Source organism: Mauremys mutica, unplaced genomic scaffold, assembly GCF_020497125.1.
Source record: "Mauremys mutica isolate MM-2020 ecotype Southern unplaced genomic scaffold, ASM2049712v1 000674F_np12_subseq_93759:132282_obj, whole genome shotgun sequence".
Classification (NCBI taxonomy): domain Eukaryota; kingdom Metazoa; phylum Chordata; order Testudines; family Geoemydidae; genus Mauremys; species Mauremys mutica.
The window spans coordinates 15,122-30,513 of record NW_025423032.1 but is presented as its reverse complement, the minus strand read 5'-3'; the positions used below and the strand labels follow the sequence as shown (position 1 = coordinate 30,513).

The following is a 15,392-nucleotide window of genomic DNA, read 5'->3' as shown; positions in this document are numbered from 1 at the left end:
AAAACGTCCCCTATGGTCCCCCAGTGCTTGCAGCACCATTGAAAAGTAGCCCAATTTCTCAGCAGCTGACTGTGGAAGAGGTGGACGATAAAGTGCGAGGAGGAGAAAACGGCGATGATCGCAGCGGGCTCCGTGCTTGCAGTGCTGTGGCGTCCGCGCTGTCACTGACCAGAAAAGTGCACGAACAGATTGCCCGCAGGCGCTTTCAAGGAGGGAGGGAGGTTGTGATTGACGGTTCAATGACGACACTTACCCAAAACCACCCTCGACACATTTCTCCCCCCAGCAGGCATTGGGGGCTCTACCCAGCATTCCAATGGGCAGCGGGGACTGCGGGAACTGTGGGATAGCTTCCCACAGTGCACCGCTTCCAAAGTCGACGCTGGCCCCGTGAATGTGGACTCAGAAATTCGAATTAGTGTATCTAGTATGGATACACAAATTCGACTTCATAAGGTCGAATCCACAAATTCGAACTAAGTTGATTCAAAATAGTCTTGTAGTGTAGACAAGGCCCCAGATTATATCAATAACGTCACAATACTAAACTGCTGAAGATAGTTAAGACCAAAGCAAACTGTGAAGAACTTCAAAAAGATCTCACAAAACTAAGTGACTGGGCAACAAAATGGCAAATGTGTATAAATGTAAAGTAATGCACATTGGAAAAAATAACCCCAACTATACATACAATATGATGGGGGCAAAATTAGGCTAATCAGGAAAAAGATCTTTTTGTCATTGTGGATAGTTCTCTGAAGACATCCAACAGTGTGCAGCGGAAGTCAAAAAAGCAAACAGGATGTTAAGAATTATTTTAAAAGGGATAGACAGTAATACAGAGAATATCTTATTGCCCTTGTATAAATCAATGGAAATCACTAATTTAGACCCCATCATTTTATATGTATATTTGGGATTATGTTTGCCAATGGGCTGCAATATGTGTTATCCTGACATCTAGCACTGCTGAGATCCTGCATTCAATAATATCCCTGCCCTTCCTGTTCCCGTTCTCCACTGAACCCCACGCTTATGTTTCCTGCTTCCCCAGGACTCTGTCTCTGGACCCATCTGTCAGCAAGAAGCAGTGCCAGGGAGACTTGGATTTCTGGGATGTGGATTTACTTTCTGTGTGTTTTAGGAGAGTCTTTGAAATTGAGTGTCTGTGACATTAAGCACAGTACAATCTGGACTGTTAACAGCTGTGGCCCCTCAGTTCCCCAGGCTGGGGTGCCTTTTACACTGCTCTACTGTGAGAGCAGCCACTCCTGGGCAGTTCACACGCAGTCTCCAGCGTGTAACTCGCTCCCAGCTACACAGTATTGAGTGCTGCTAGTCAGTGACTCACAAATTACAGTGCCCCACAGGAGAACCCCAGAAAATTCTCTGCTCCCAGACTTCCCCCAGAAATGTGCATCTTGTACTGTCCAGCACACTCCTGAACAATGGGAGCTCATACGAAATCTGTTGTTTCATCAGTGGAAAATGACATGCACCAGCCTTGTTATTCCAAATGGAGTTTCCAACACACTTTAATCCAAACACACTGGTTTGATTAAAAAAAAAGGAAACAAAATTATTAACTACTGAAAAAAAAATTTGAAGTGACTACAAGTAATGAGGCATAAAAGTCAGAATTGTTTACCAAAGAAATGCAAGATAAAACACAAACTAATGTTTAACCTAACAAGCTAAAAAGGATTTAAAACAAATGTTTCTCTCACCATCTGCTGAGACAGGCTGGTTTTCCTTTCAGCCAGGACTCCCCCTAACCTGCCCCTGCCGCCCACATTCAGTTCTTCAGGAGTTGTCATGAGCAGAGGAAAAGGGGAGAGAGAGAGACTCATGCATTTTCCTCACCTCTTTTTATAATTCAGTCCTTTGTATTAGAAACCACTTCAGTTCTCAGCTGAGTCATGGTGACAGGCTGTCATAGATACGAGCTTCAAGTGTCCCTGTGATGGAATGTAAATGTCTTCTTCACACCTTCCCCCTGGTGGAGAATGGCTATTTGACCAGCTGTTTGCCTTGCTGTCTCTGAGGAACTTAAGGTTAGGGTTGCAGCTTTTTCAGTAATATCCTACCATAAAATCTCATCACTTGCCATACAATGTTGCTACACAGTTTAACAGGAGGATATTCAGTAGATTATGTCTTTTCAAATGGTACCTCACAAGCCCTACAGTGATAAATGAAGGGGAGGGGAGGGATCTCCCTTTTATAAACACCCAGCCAGCCAGTGGGCTGTAAAATCCCTGTTGGTGCGAGTTCTCTGCTTGCTTTACCTCTAAAGGGTTAACAAGCCAACAGGGTTTAAAAAAAAAAAAGCATTGGGCACCTGACCAAAAGAGCCAATGGAAAGGCTAGAACTTTTTTAAATGGGAAAGTAACTTTCCCTTTGTCTCTTGTTCTTCGGAGAAGGCGACACGGAGTAGCAATGCTGTGTATGGCTTGAAGCAGGTATGAAAATTCATCTTCCATACCTAGAAGAAATGATTTGGCCAGGGAATGTTTAGACAGACACAATCAGGTTTATTTTTTATTTTGGCTTTTGGATCTCCTCAGTGCTCTCCCAGATGTGTGTGTTTGCTTGTAAGCTTTAAGCTGAACCCCCAAGAAAGCTATTTTGGGTGCTTACAAAAAATTTCTTTTAAGATCTAGCAAAAGCCTAAGTTCCAGATGTATTGTTTTACTTTTCAATTTTAATAAAATTGACCTCTTAAGAACAGGATTGGATTTTTGGTGTCCTAAGAGGTTTATGTGTGTTTGATTAGCTGCTAGCCACAGCTAATTTCCTTTGTTTTCTTTCTCAGCTCTTTCCTGGAGGGGAGGTGAAAGGGCTTGAGGGTGCCCCATAGGGAAGAATTCTCAAGTGCTCCTTCCTGGGTCCAAGGGTTTGGGGTTTTTTTGCATTTGGGTGGTGGCAGCATTTACCAAGCCAAGGTCAGAGAAAAGCTGTAACTTTGGGGGTTTAATACAAGCCTAGAGTGGCAAAAATTAATTTGTAGAATCCTGTCGGGCCCCCACTTTCTGCACTCAGAGTGACAGAGTGGGGATTCAGCCCTGACACATACTATGAACAAAATTGATCATAATTTTCTAGAAGAGTGAACATAGGGGAACAGACTAGCACAGTGTCTGTGTGTTCCCAACATATATGTGGGTGTTATACTCCCTCACAAACAAGGTGTTCGGCATCTTCAAACACCTGAGGAACCGGTCCTGGGAATTTACTGGTTTATTAAGTGACACTGTATGGAATTGAGAGACACTTTATATTATTATAAATACTGTGGCAAATTGCCGGTACTGTTATGCTGGGTCTCGTGCTTTCTCTTCTTTGGGGAAGGTTCAGGGCGCCATTGCTTGCCTCTGAATCGGTATTTTAATTACCCCACTAGTGTCCTTGAGGAGGGGAGTGGAGAGGGAGGGACCTGGGCCCGCCCTCTTCTCCAGGTCCCAACCCAGAGGCCCTGAGGTTAGTGGTGAACCACTTGAACTGGCGGTTCCTTCTCCTGGGCTACTTCCCTCTCCTGCCCTTCAGCTTGTGGAGGGGCTTCTTGCCCTCCTTCTACACAAGCCAGGTGCCCCTTACCTAGGGTCTTTGGATTTCTCAGCCCACCGCAGCACTCCTCCAAACTTTCCTTTTGTCTCTCTTCAAAACTGTTCTCTGCTCCAACCAAACCTTCCTGCTCCAACTCCCACACTGTCTGACTGAAGCAGGGGTTTTTATCACCTGACTGACTGCAGGTGCTCTAATTGGCTTCAGGTGCTCTAGTTAATCTGTAGCAAACCTTCCTCCCCTTGCAGGGAATAAGGCTCCCTGCTAACAGTCTCCTGCTGCCCTCTGGCCATGCTGTATCACATATCCCCCCCCCAGCTCAACACCAAGGGGTTGGGCTTCTTGGGACGAGAGGCAGTGCCGTCGCGCTAGGCCATCAGCGTTGCCATGTTGGCTTCCAGCTGTATGCTGGACCCGGAAATGGAAAGGCTGCAGAGAGAGGAACCACCTCGTCACTCTAGTGTTCCTCTCCTTGTTCCTGTGCATTCACTGGAGGGGAGCATGGTCTGTCATGAGGGTAAACCGCCGCCCCAGGAGATAGTAGCGGAGAGTCTCCATAGCCCATTTTATCGCCAGACATTCCTTTTCGACAACAGCGTACTTTTGTTCCCTGGGGAGGAGCTTCCGGCTGAGGTACAAGATGGGGTGCTCCTCCTCCCCTACCATCTGGGAAAGGACGGCACCGAGGCCCACCTCTGAGGTGTCTGTTTGTAGGATGAATTCCTTCTCGATATCTGGGGCTATGAGTACTGGATGGCAGCATAGGGCTGTCCGTAAATCTGCAAATGCTTCTTCAGTTGCATCAGTATCTCGGGGCCTCGAGCTTTTATCAGATCCATCAATTGCCCTGCTCTTGTGGCGAAATGAGGGATGAATCTCCGATAGAATCCTACTATCCCTAAAAACGTTCTGACCTGCTGATTGCGGATTGGTCGAGGCCAACCTTGTATTGCCTCCACTTTGTTCCATTGGGGTTTTACCAAACCTCTCCCTACTACATGCCCGAGGTATCTGGCCTCAGCTAGTCCTATCACGCACTTGAGAGGGTTAGCAGTGAGACTGGCCTTTCGCAGGGCGTCCAGCACTGCTTCTACTTTTCCTAGGTGCGTTTCCCAGTCAGGGCTATGGATGACTATGTCGTCTAGATAGGCGGTGGCATACTTGGCATGGGGTCGTAGTAACTTATCCATAAGTCGTTGGAATGTTGCAGAGGCCCCATGGAGTCCGAAAAGGAGGACAGTGTATTGAAACAGGCCATCGGGTGTAGAGAAGGCAGTCTTTTCCTTGGCATCCTTGGCCAGGGGAATTTGCCAATGACCTTTGGTCAGATCCAGAGTGATTAGGTATCAGGCCTTGCCTAACTGATCAACTAGCTCATCAGTGCGTGGTATCAGGTAGGCATTGAAGTGGGATACTTCATTCAATTTCCGGAAGTCGTTACAAAACCTCAGGGTGCCATCAGGCTAGGGGACTAGGACGATCGGACTGGACCACTGACTGTGGGATTCTTCAATGACCCCGAGTTCCAGCATCTTCTTCACTTCCATCCTAATTTCTTCCCTTTTAGCTTCCGGTATTCGGTGTGGTCTTATCGTCACCCTTACTCTGGGGCTGGTGACAATATGATGTTGGACTAGTGTCGTTCGTCCCGGTTGTGTACAGAATACGTCCTGGTTCCGGTGGATCATTTCAATGACCTCTGTTCGTTGTTCTGGGGTTAATTCTGGAGATATCTTTACCTGTCTCCGTGGGTCGTCTGTCTGAGGGTGGAGCTCCTCGAATGACCAGACACGTCTCTCGTTCATGCCAGGGCTTCAGTAAGTTGATGTGGTAGATTTGCTCTGGCTTTCGGTGGTCTGGTTGTCTAACCTTATAGTTCACTTCCCCAATGGCTTCCACTATCTCATATGGTCTGTGCCAGCTGGCTAGAAGTTTGCTTTCTGCTGTCGGCACTAACACCATCACCCGTTCCCCTGGCTGAAATCTCCGTTCTTTCGCCCGACAGTTGTAATATGTCCGCTGGGCCTCTTGTGCTTTTTCCAAATGTTCCCGTACTATCGGAGTTACTCGAGTTATTCGCTCTCTCATCTGTGTCATGTGCTCAATGACATTCTTTCCTGGGTTGGGTTGTTCCTCCCAGTCTTCCTTGGCGATATCTAATATCCCGCATGGGTGGTGTCCATATAATAGTTCAAAGGGAGAAAAACCCGTGGACGCCTGGGGGACTTCCCGTATAGCGAACATTAGATACGGTAGAAGGGTATCCCAGTCTTTTCCATCCTGTGCTACCACCTTCCGGATCATACTTTTAAGGGTACGATTAAATCGCTCGACCAGTCCATCTGTTTGTGGATGGTAGACTGAGGTCTGTATGGCCTGGATGCGGAGCAGGGCACATAAGTCTTTCATTAGTTTTGACATGAACGGGGTTCCTTGGTCTGTCAGGATCTCCTTAGGGATGCCCACTCTGGTGAATACCTGTAGTAGTTCCTTTGCTATTGCCTTGGATGTGGGGTTTCTTAAAGGAATGGCCTCTGGATACCGCATGGCATAGTCAAGGATGACTAGTACGTTTCGGTGGCCCCGTGCCGATTTTTCTAATGGGCCCACTATGTCCATGGCTATCCTCTCGAAAGGGACGTCAATAATAGGCAAAGGTACTAATGGGGCCCGCAAGTGAGGTCAGGGGCTATGCAACTGGCATTCAGGGCTGGAGGCACAATAACGCTGGACTTCTGCTCGTATCCCTGGCCAATAAAACCTCCTTAGGATTCTATCCAGTGTCTTGTCTACCCCTAGATGTCCCCCAAATAGATGGCTGTGAGCTAACTCTAGTACTGCCCTTATGTGTTTCCGTGGGACTAAGAGTTGCTCTACTTCTTCCCCTCGTATTTGCTCTATTCTGTACAAAAGATCGTGTTTGAGCACATAATATGGCCTTGGGCCTTTGATCTTTCCTTCCACAGGCACACCATTTACTTCCACTACCTCCTCCCTCATGTTTGCATATAACGGATCATCGGCCTGGTCCTGTCCAAAAGTCTCACGTGCAGTACCGAACTGACCTAATTCTAGGGGGCCTATTTCTACTCTTCCCTCTGGGGTGCTCCCACTTGGGCTAGGAACCGCCTCCGAGTCTTCCTTGGCCTGAATTATCTCCTGGTCTCCTGAGCAGGTTCGCCTACCCACAAGGGAAGTTTTTTGATTCTCTGCTAGAATCCTGGTCCCTAATCTTTTATCTGCCCTTCGTTCTCACCTAGACTTTCGGGGTTTCCCAGGGGATGAGAATAACCCTGGAGCAAATTTGGCAAACATTGGGCTGAGGCTATCTGTAGTTGCCTCCGTCTCAGCCTGGGGGTTGCTACCCTCCCCTGGCTCTATTGGGGTAAGTAAGCTCTCAAACCCGGGGAAGTCTCTACCAATTAAAACAGGGTAGGAGAGCTTGGGGACCACCCCTGCAGAAACCCTGGTAGTATTCCCCTGGATCTCAATCCGTACCGGAATTGTAGGGTAAAAATTCACGGTGCCATGTACGCACGTTACCCCTGTGTTTTTGGCCCGGGTTAGTTGGTCTGTTCCCACCAACTTCCCCGAGACCAGCATGACAGCACTCCCGGAATCTGTTAATGCTATGGTCTTTATACCATTCATTTTTACTGGTCTGGTATATCCATATGAGGTCATTGTGACCCCTACCAGGCCGATTAGGCCACATTGCTCCCCGTAATCCCCCAGATTACACTGCCTAGGTTCTTCCTTGTTAGGGCATTGGGCTGCTATATGCCCCAATTCCCCACACTCATAACACTGCCCCTCATTCCGGTTGTCACCCTCTGCCTGGGGCTATTTGGCCGGCCCCCCACCTCTCTTCCTGGCCTCGAGCCATTCCTCGGTGTCTTTCCTCCCGGTTACAGTTCTCCTATAGTTCTCGACAGCCCGGGGCCTTGGGTTTGGGGTTGGCTTCCTGGATTGGCGTGTCTCCCCGCCTGGTGTCTGGAACAGTTCGCGCGCTGCCAGCTGTCTTTCCACGAGGGAGACCAACTCATCATAGGTAGAGGGATCATTCTGGGCAACCCAAGACCTGAGACCTGGTGGTAGCCCCCTCATATACCGTTCCAATACCAGTATCTCCATCATCTTCTCAGAGCTAAGGGCCTCAGGGCGCAGTCATTTCTGGGTCAGGTGTATCAGGTCAAACAATTGTGATCGGGGTGTCTTGTCCTCCATATACTGCCACTCATGGAACCTCTGGGCTCGCAATGCCGTCGTTACGCCGAACCTGGCCAGGATCTCTGCCTTCAGCTGGGAATAATCTGCTGCAGCCTCTGCAGCCATATCGTAGTTGACCTTCTGGGCTTCCCCACACAGGAATGGGGCAAGGATACCAGACCATTGATCTCGGGGTCAGGCCTCCCGCAGGGCTGCTCTTTCAAAAGCCAGGAGGTATGCCTCCACATCATCCTCCCGTGTCATTTTCTGTAGGCAGTGGCTAGCCCGTACGGTCCGGGTCCCTTCACAGTTGCGATTCTGCTCCATAAGGGCCTTCATCTGGTTCACCAGGTCTTTCAGCAGGGCTCGGTCTTGAGCAGCCTGACTCATCAAGAGATGATTGGTCTCCTGCTGCATTCTAGTCGCCTCCTGTTGGGTGGTTGCTTGGACCCGGGTAGCCTCCTGCTGGGCCGCGGTGGCTTGTATAAGAGCCTTAACCACGTCGTCCATCTTAAGGATGGGAGGGTTTTGCCTAACCGTGGTCTAAGTCCCCAGCGCGCAGATCCCACTCCTGACACCACGTGTGGCAAATTGCCGGTACTGTTATGCTGGGTCTCGCACTCTCTCTTCTTTGGGGAAGGTTCAGGGCGCCATTGCTTGCCTCTGAATCGGTATTTTAATTACCCCATTAGTGTCCTTGAGGAGGGGAGTGGAGAGGGAGGGACCTGGGCCCGCCCTCTTCTCCAGGTCCCAGCCCAGGGTCCCTGAGGATAGTGGTAAACCACTTGAACTGATGGTTCCTTCCCCTGGGCTACTTCCCGCTCCTACCCTTCAGCTTGTGGGGGCTTCCTGCCCTCCCTCTGTACAAGCCAGGTGCCCCTTACCTGGGGTCTTGGACTTCTTAGCCCACTGTAGCACTTCTCCAAACTTTCTTCTGCTTCCCTTCAAACTGTTCTCTGCTCCAACTCCTTGCCTGTCTGATTGGAGCAAGGGTCTTTATCAGGTGACTGACTGCAGGTGCTCTAATTGGCTTCAGGTGCTCTAGTTAATCTATAGCAAACTTTCTTCCCTCTACAGGGAATAAGGCTCCCTTCTAACCCTCTCCTGCTGCCTCTGGCCACGCTGTATCACACTGTGTACTGAGAACTCCAAGGCTTTTCCATGCCATGTGCTGTGAAGCTTGTGTTTGGGACACAGGAAGTAGAAGCCACTTGGCAAAAGGAATATAAAGGGCAGCTGCATCATCTCCATTTTGTCTTCAATCCCTCTTCCTACCTCTGGAGCAACTTCTCTACAAACTGAAGGCTTGAACAAAGGACTGAATAATGTGGATGTGTGCCAGAGAGCCTTTCAAGCCAGAAACTCACCAATACTGCTAAGAACCAGATGTATAGATTTCTGAATGTGTCTGACTGCTTTCCCATTTAACAACTCCCTTTTTCTTTTTCTTTTATAATAAACCTTTAGTTTAGATGCCAATGACTGGCTGGCATCATATTATTTTGAGTAAGATCCAAACCTATACTGACCTGGTAATGTGGCTGACTCTGGGGTCAGAAGAACACTTTGTTTATGTGAGCAGAGTTTTTAAATAACCTCTCACTGTGCTGGACCTAGGTGCTGATTAGGAGCCAGAGAACTGGGATGCAATAAAGGGGGCCGTGTGATTTCTTTTTTCAGTTTCTCGATAACCAGTGTGGGGGATCAGAAGCACAGTTGGTGACTGGTTGGTGAGTTTAACTTCCGTGTTAACCACCAGTTTTGGGAGCCTCTGCTCTCCCTTTTTCAGCTTGCCCTGGTCTTGGCATTTTCAGTGAGGACTAGCCCAGGCACACCGGATCACACTAAGTATTAAAGTTAAATTAATAGAATGGTTTTTTATGACAAAGTTTTATGAAATCAATGGAACTCCTTTGTTTTCTTTCATCTGAGCAGGGTTTCCATTTTCCAAACCTGATGTGATCTCCCAGCTGGAACAAGGGGAAGAGCCATGGGTCTCAGACCTGCAGGGTTCAGAGGGAAAACAGACCCTGAGATCTTCCTGCAGAGGTGAGGAAACATTAAACCAACTCTGAGTGTGAAAGTGCCTGAAGGAAACATCTGGGATGCCCTACCAAGCCCTTGAGAGGTCTCTCAGTTCATTATTGTTGCCAGCAGGGGTCATATCCTCAGGGTAACTATAGCTCATGGCTTCCCGTAGATTCTAGCAGACACCAAGCAGTAGCTTCCTCCCTTCCCCCTGCGAATTTGGATGGGATTTGAAAGCCAAATTGATCCCCTCCTCTCTCCTGCTTTGGGGAAGAGTATGGGGGAGTTCAGTTTGTGATTTTTATTTGACCTCCCTCCAGCACTTAGTTTGTTTTGGCTTTTCACTTTTCATCTCTGTTTGATGTTTCTGTCTTTTTCACCGCAGGTGGTGCAATGGCATGTGAGAAAGAGGAGCAGAATTCTCAGCAGAAAAATGTTCAGCAACTGGATAAACACAGAGAATTGTTGCAAAGATCAAAAAGCAATGTGTCCAGGAGTCATGAGGAGGAAAAATCCTGTGAGATTCAGCACAGACCAGAAAGAGAACAAGGAAACCAGCCGGGGGTGAAAATGGGTAAACGTATTTCCTCTCAGGGAACTCAGAAGGACCTCAAGGAAACCACAACAAAGCAGGAAATCATCATTGGAAAGAGAAAAAATACATGCACAGTGTGTGGAAAAAACTTATGTGACTACTCAGCCCTTCTTAATCATCAGAGAACCCACACAGGTGACTGGCCCTACAAATGCAGTGAGTGTGGGAAAACCTTCACTCAAATATCATCCCTTTCTGTTCATCAGAGAATCCACACAGGGGACAGGCCCTACAAATGCAGTGAGTGTGGGAAAACCTTCACTCAAATATCAACCCTTTCTGTTCATCAGAGAATCCACACAGGGGAAAGGCCCTATGAATGCTGTGATTGTGGGAAAACCTTCAATCGCAGATCAGACCTTTCTGTTCATCAGAGAATCCACACAGGGGACAGGCCCTACGAATGCCGTGAGTGTGGGAAAACCTTCAATCGCAAATCAGACCTTTCTGTTCATCAGAGAATCCACACAGGGGACAGGCCCTACGAATGCCGTGAGTGTGGGAAAACCTTCAATCGCAGATCAGCCCTTTCTGTTCATCAGAGAATCCACACAGGGGACAGACCCTACAAATGCAGTGAGTGTGGGAAAACCTTCACTCAAATATCAACCCTTTCTGTTCATCAGAGAATCCACACAGGGGACAGGCCCTACGAATGCTGTGATTGTGGGAAAAGCTTCAATCGCAGATCAGCCCTTTCTGTTCATCAGAGAATCCACACAGGGGACAGGCCCTACGAATGCCATGAGTGTGGGAAAACCTTCAATCGCAGCTCAGACCTTTCTAAACATCAGAGAATCCACACAGGGGACAGGCCCTACAAATGCAGTGAGTGTGGGAAAACCTTCACTCAAATATCAACCCGTTCTGTTCATCAGAGAATCCACACAGGGGAGAGGCCCTACAAATGCCGTGAGTGTGGGAAAACCTTCAATCGCAGCTCAGACCTTTCTAAACATCAGAGAATCCACACAGGGGACAGGCCCTACAAATGCCGTGAGTGTGGGAAAAGCTTCACTGAAAGATCAGTCCTTTCTGTTCATCAGAGAATCCACACAGGGGACAGGCCCTACAAATGCCGTGAGTGTGGGAAAACCTTCACTAGCAGCTCACACCTTTCTAGACATCAGAGAATCCACACCAGGGGACAGGCCCTATGAATGCCGTGAGTGTGGGAAAACCTTCTCTTGGCACTCAGCCCATATTAGCCATCAGAGAATCTGCAAGGGCAGTGAACACCATAAAACCCTCTAGGGCTATCAATTTTTTTTCTTTAATACTTTTCCTGATTCCCACATAATAACTTTTTAAATCTGTTTGAACTGTTTGCAGCTCTGTTATCCCTCAGCTTGGCCAGATGAGTGGCCCATTTATGCCTTTTGTACTTTGCCTTCTTTTGAGCTGGGCCCATGTGTCCTTTCTATCAACTCAATTATCCCACAAATAACTGGAGTGTGCCCTTCCTATGAGGAACCAGGGAGCATCACATTTATACCATTCCTCCTATTGCAAAGTGATTGTTAGAGTCGCCAGTGATACAGATTGTATCCGTGCCAGTTGTTCTCACGTTGCTCTGGGTTGTGCTGAAGAGCAGTTACATTGGGAATTTTTCATGTTATAGTTAAATAAAGAGGAGCAGGGGAAAAAAGTGTCATTTCAGCCTCTGTGACACTGGAAGGAGATGGGGTGGTTCAGAGATTCCCTCCTTCCCCCTCACTCCAGAACTGTTACGTTTTGGCTTCTCTGTGCAGAGTTTATTTTCATCACATTCTGTCCCTCCACTTCTCAAAATGTCATATGAGGAAGAGTTCTCAGCTGTCTGTGCTTGGCGATGATGCTTTGATTTCTTTCCTCCTATATCAGAGTCGCTATGACTGGAGATGAAAGTGTCAAAGACCTGGAAGGGGAATTTAAATGGATCCCAAACATAGTGTGATTATTTGGCGTTTAAATTCCAGGTTTCATCTATTGGTAAAGCCACTTCTGGCAAGAGGACTGTTTTGTCCCCCATTATGGGATGCTGGGATACTTACAATTTTGCAAATAACATAACTGACTATTGAGAGAGTGCTGAGTGAAGCTGCTTTGGATGGATCAGAGGAGAATGTGATGGGAGAATCTCTTGTCCTGATTCTAAATAATCAGATGTAACCTGCTCTGGAATTTCTCTTGATAATTTCATTGTCATGTATTCTGTCTCTCTGTGATGTGGGTTTCTCTCTTTCCTGAAGGCTGTTTGCTCACCCAATTGGATATTAGTTCAGTTCGATAGGACGTAGCTCAGATTTCTTGGAGAATTGAAGACAAATGACCATTTCCTAAAGTCCTCATTTGTCACTTCAGCTTTGCTTTTTCCCCACCCCTCCATGGTGACACGGAGAAAGTTCAAGTGCAGTTCTGTCAACAGTGGAGAACTCTCCAATTTACTGCACACGCTAACAAAGAAACAGCAGTGATTTAAAATCTCCATTTGGAAATGGTGAACAACAGCAGAACCCCAACTAACTGAGGGAAGTGGATATGATCACAGTGGAGTTCAATTATTTAAGTCAGTATTTTCTCAGATGATTTGGGGAGAGAATTCCACATTAAGTGATTTTTAACTTGGCAAAGTGCCCATGTATTTGGTTCCCAAAGCATTTTTGTAACCCATGCCCCACAGAAGATCTTTCCTATTCGGAATGCTCCCCTTCATGATGCAGATGTTGAGGAAAGAGAAGTGGTATTTTTGTTCAATTTATCCTTAATAGTTGCTCAAAATGTGTATAAAATGAAATCAATGTTGGAAATCTAATAGCAGCAGAAAAACAGCTCTTTTTAAATAGAAATTCTAGCTCTGGTAATGAAGATTCTGATCCAGGCCTGTATCCAGTCCCTTGCCTGGCCCTGTGTCACCAAATTAAAGAAAAGCTGGACACGTTTCCGGAAGCCGTTGCTTACGACACTGCTGAGAGATTTTGAGTGGTTTTGTAAAGGATTCTACTTCTGAGAAGTGTAAATTCACCCTAAAAAGGGCAAGGAAACAAAGGGCATCGGGGATGTATGTTTTTTCGGATGAGGCAAGAAAAGGGAGTAGCATTGTCCCCCTTGGGTAGCCCCTGTTCAATTCCAGGTCAGAAAGCAAATCTCTTCTGCAAGAATATCCAAAAAATATTGTGTTTCACTTCACTTCATAAGTACAGGTGTGTGGCATTTAAATGATGACCCTAAAATTTCATAAAAGCAAAGAACGCTGAACAAAAAAGTGTGGGAAATACGTCTGTATCTGAGAAAATGGCTTGGAATGAAGAAAGACAAAAATGGATCGGTCGAGAGAAAAGGCCCTGTTTCCCCCTAGTTTGGAACTTCTCTCACAACTACTGGAATAGAAAAGCTAAACAAATGGTGTCCTATTGTTGCAAAGGAGATTGAAGTGAGGCCATTTTCTCCAGATAAAAGAAAATGGTCATGTCAGGAGTGGGATTTAAAACCACGTCTCTATGCAGAAACCAGAACACCCAAGAGAGAGGAAAAAAGAGTCTTAAAACTGGCACTTTGGACCAGTCCACAAGCCTAACGCTACAAAGAATGTGACTTATCAACCCTAGTTTTCATTAATATTTGATGACACTCTTTAGGGAGGCCAAGATGGCACATCTCTTTCAACTCCTAGAGACCTTCTCCAGCACAGCTGATTTTTAGGCACACTCACCCGGACCTAAAGTTACACGTTTCCTGGAGTTCCATGAGTTCTGCGGTGTTGGAATCTCCCTGCTCACATTTTAAGCGAACAAAAGATGGGTGCTGGCATTCTGAGACCCTCAAAATCCTGCCCTGGGGGCCAAACAGTTAAGCAATCAGCATCCACAACCTCTACCATGATAGCATCCTGTCTGGCAACAACTCACTTATCAATAGCTGGGGCCTGAAATCCTCATTTCTTTGTTGTTCTATCACTGTAGTCTCCACTTTCCTATTGCTTGTCTGTATAATCTGTGTCTGGTTCTGTGATTGTTTCTGTCTGCTGTATAATTAATTTGTTGGCTGTAAAGCAATTCAGGTGGTGCGGTATAACTGGTTAGATAATCATGTTACAGTATGTTGGGATTGGTTAGTTACATTTCAGTAAAATGATTGGTTAAGGTATAGCTAAGCAGAACTCCAGTTTTACTAAATAGTCTGCAGTCAATCAGGAAGTAAGGGGGGGAATGGGAATGCGGGTAGGGGAATTGGAGTTATGTTTTGCTAAGGGGGGGGAATAGGAGGAGGGAATGGGAACAGGGACACAGATAAGCCTCTGTGGTGTGAGAGCTGGGAAGGGCAATACGGAGGAAGGAAATTGGAATCATTGCTTGCTGGAAGTTCACCCCAATAAACACTGAATTGTTTGCACCTCTTGAACTGTGGGTATTGCTGCTCTCAGGTCATGCGAGAAGGACCAGGGACTGGGAGGGTGATGGGATAACCCCTCTCTAAGAAGTACGTCTTTCAGGGTGTGAAAAACCCTGGAATCAGTATAATTAAGCTGCCCTAAGCCATGGTTAGATAGTGCTAAATGAAAGGAAAGATTGTTCTGTCAATGTAGCTATTACAGGGATGGAAAACCCCTCCAATCACTGTAGCAACTGTCTACTCCACAGTGCTGTAGCAGTGTCACAGCAGCATTTTAAGTGTAGGCAGCCTCAGAGAGACCAGGTCTGGCTCTGTGGATGCTCAGGCACTACAACAAGAGCAGTGACAATACACTGATGCTTCCGTAGTTGGCAGGATTCAAACTTGCCTGGGGAGACCCCAATGGATTTCTAGTCCATTGCCTTAACCACTCGGCCACAACTACTTGATGTATAGGTGCTTCACTACACAATGATTCTGTTCTCACTGAATTGTCACTTCACATTGCTCAGACCAGCTCCCCCAGCACACTCCTGGCTGTGCATTAGTGTAAGTGTGTCCATGGCTGAACAACAAGAGTTCCTGCCCATTTCTCTTCCGGCTGGAGCATGATTAGAGTGTATT

General features: G+C 47.0%; 1 non-coding gene across 1 annotated transcript; it reads right to left on the bottom strand.

Moving 5' to 3' along the window:
• Positions 1-15,131: 15,131 nt before the first annotated feature.
• TRNAS-AGA lies at positions 15,132-15,213 on the bottom strand. The gene has a single exon. It is a non-coding gene; the product is annotated as a tRNA-Ser (tRNA).
• Between the last annotated feature and the right edge of the window lie 179 nt (positions 15,214-15,392).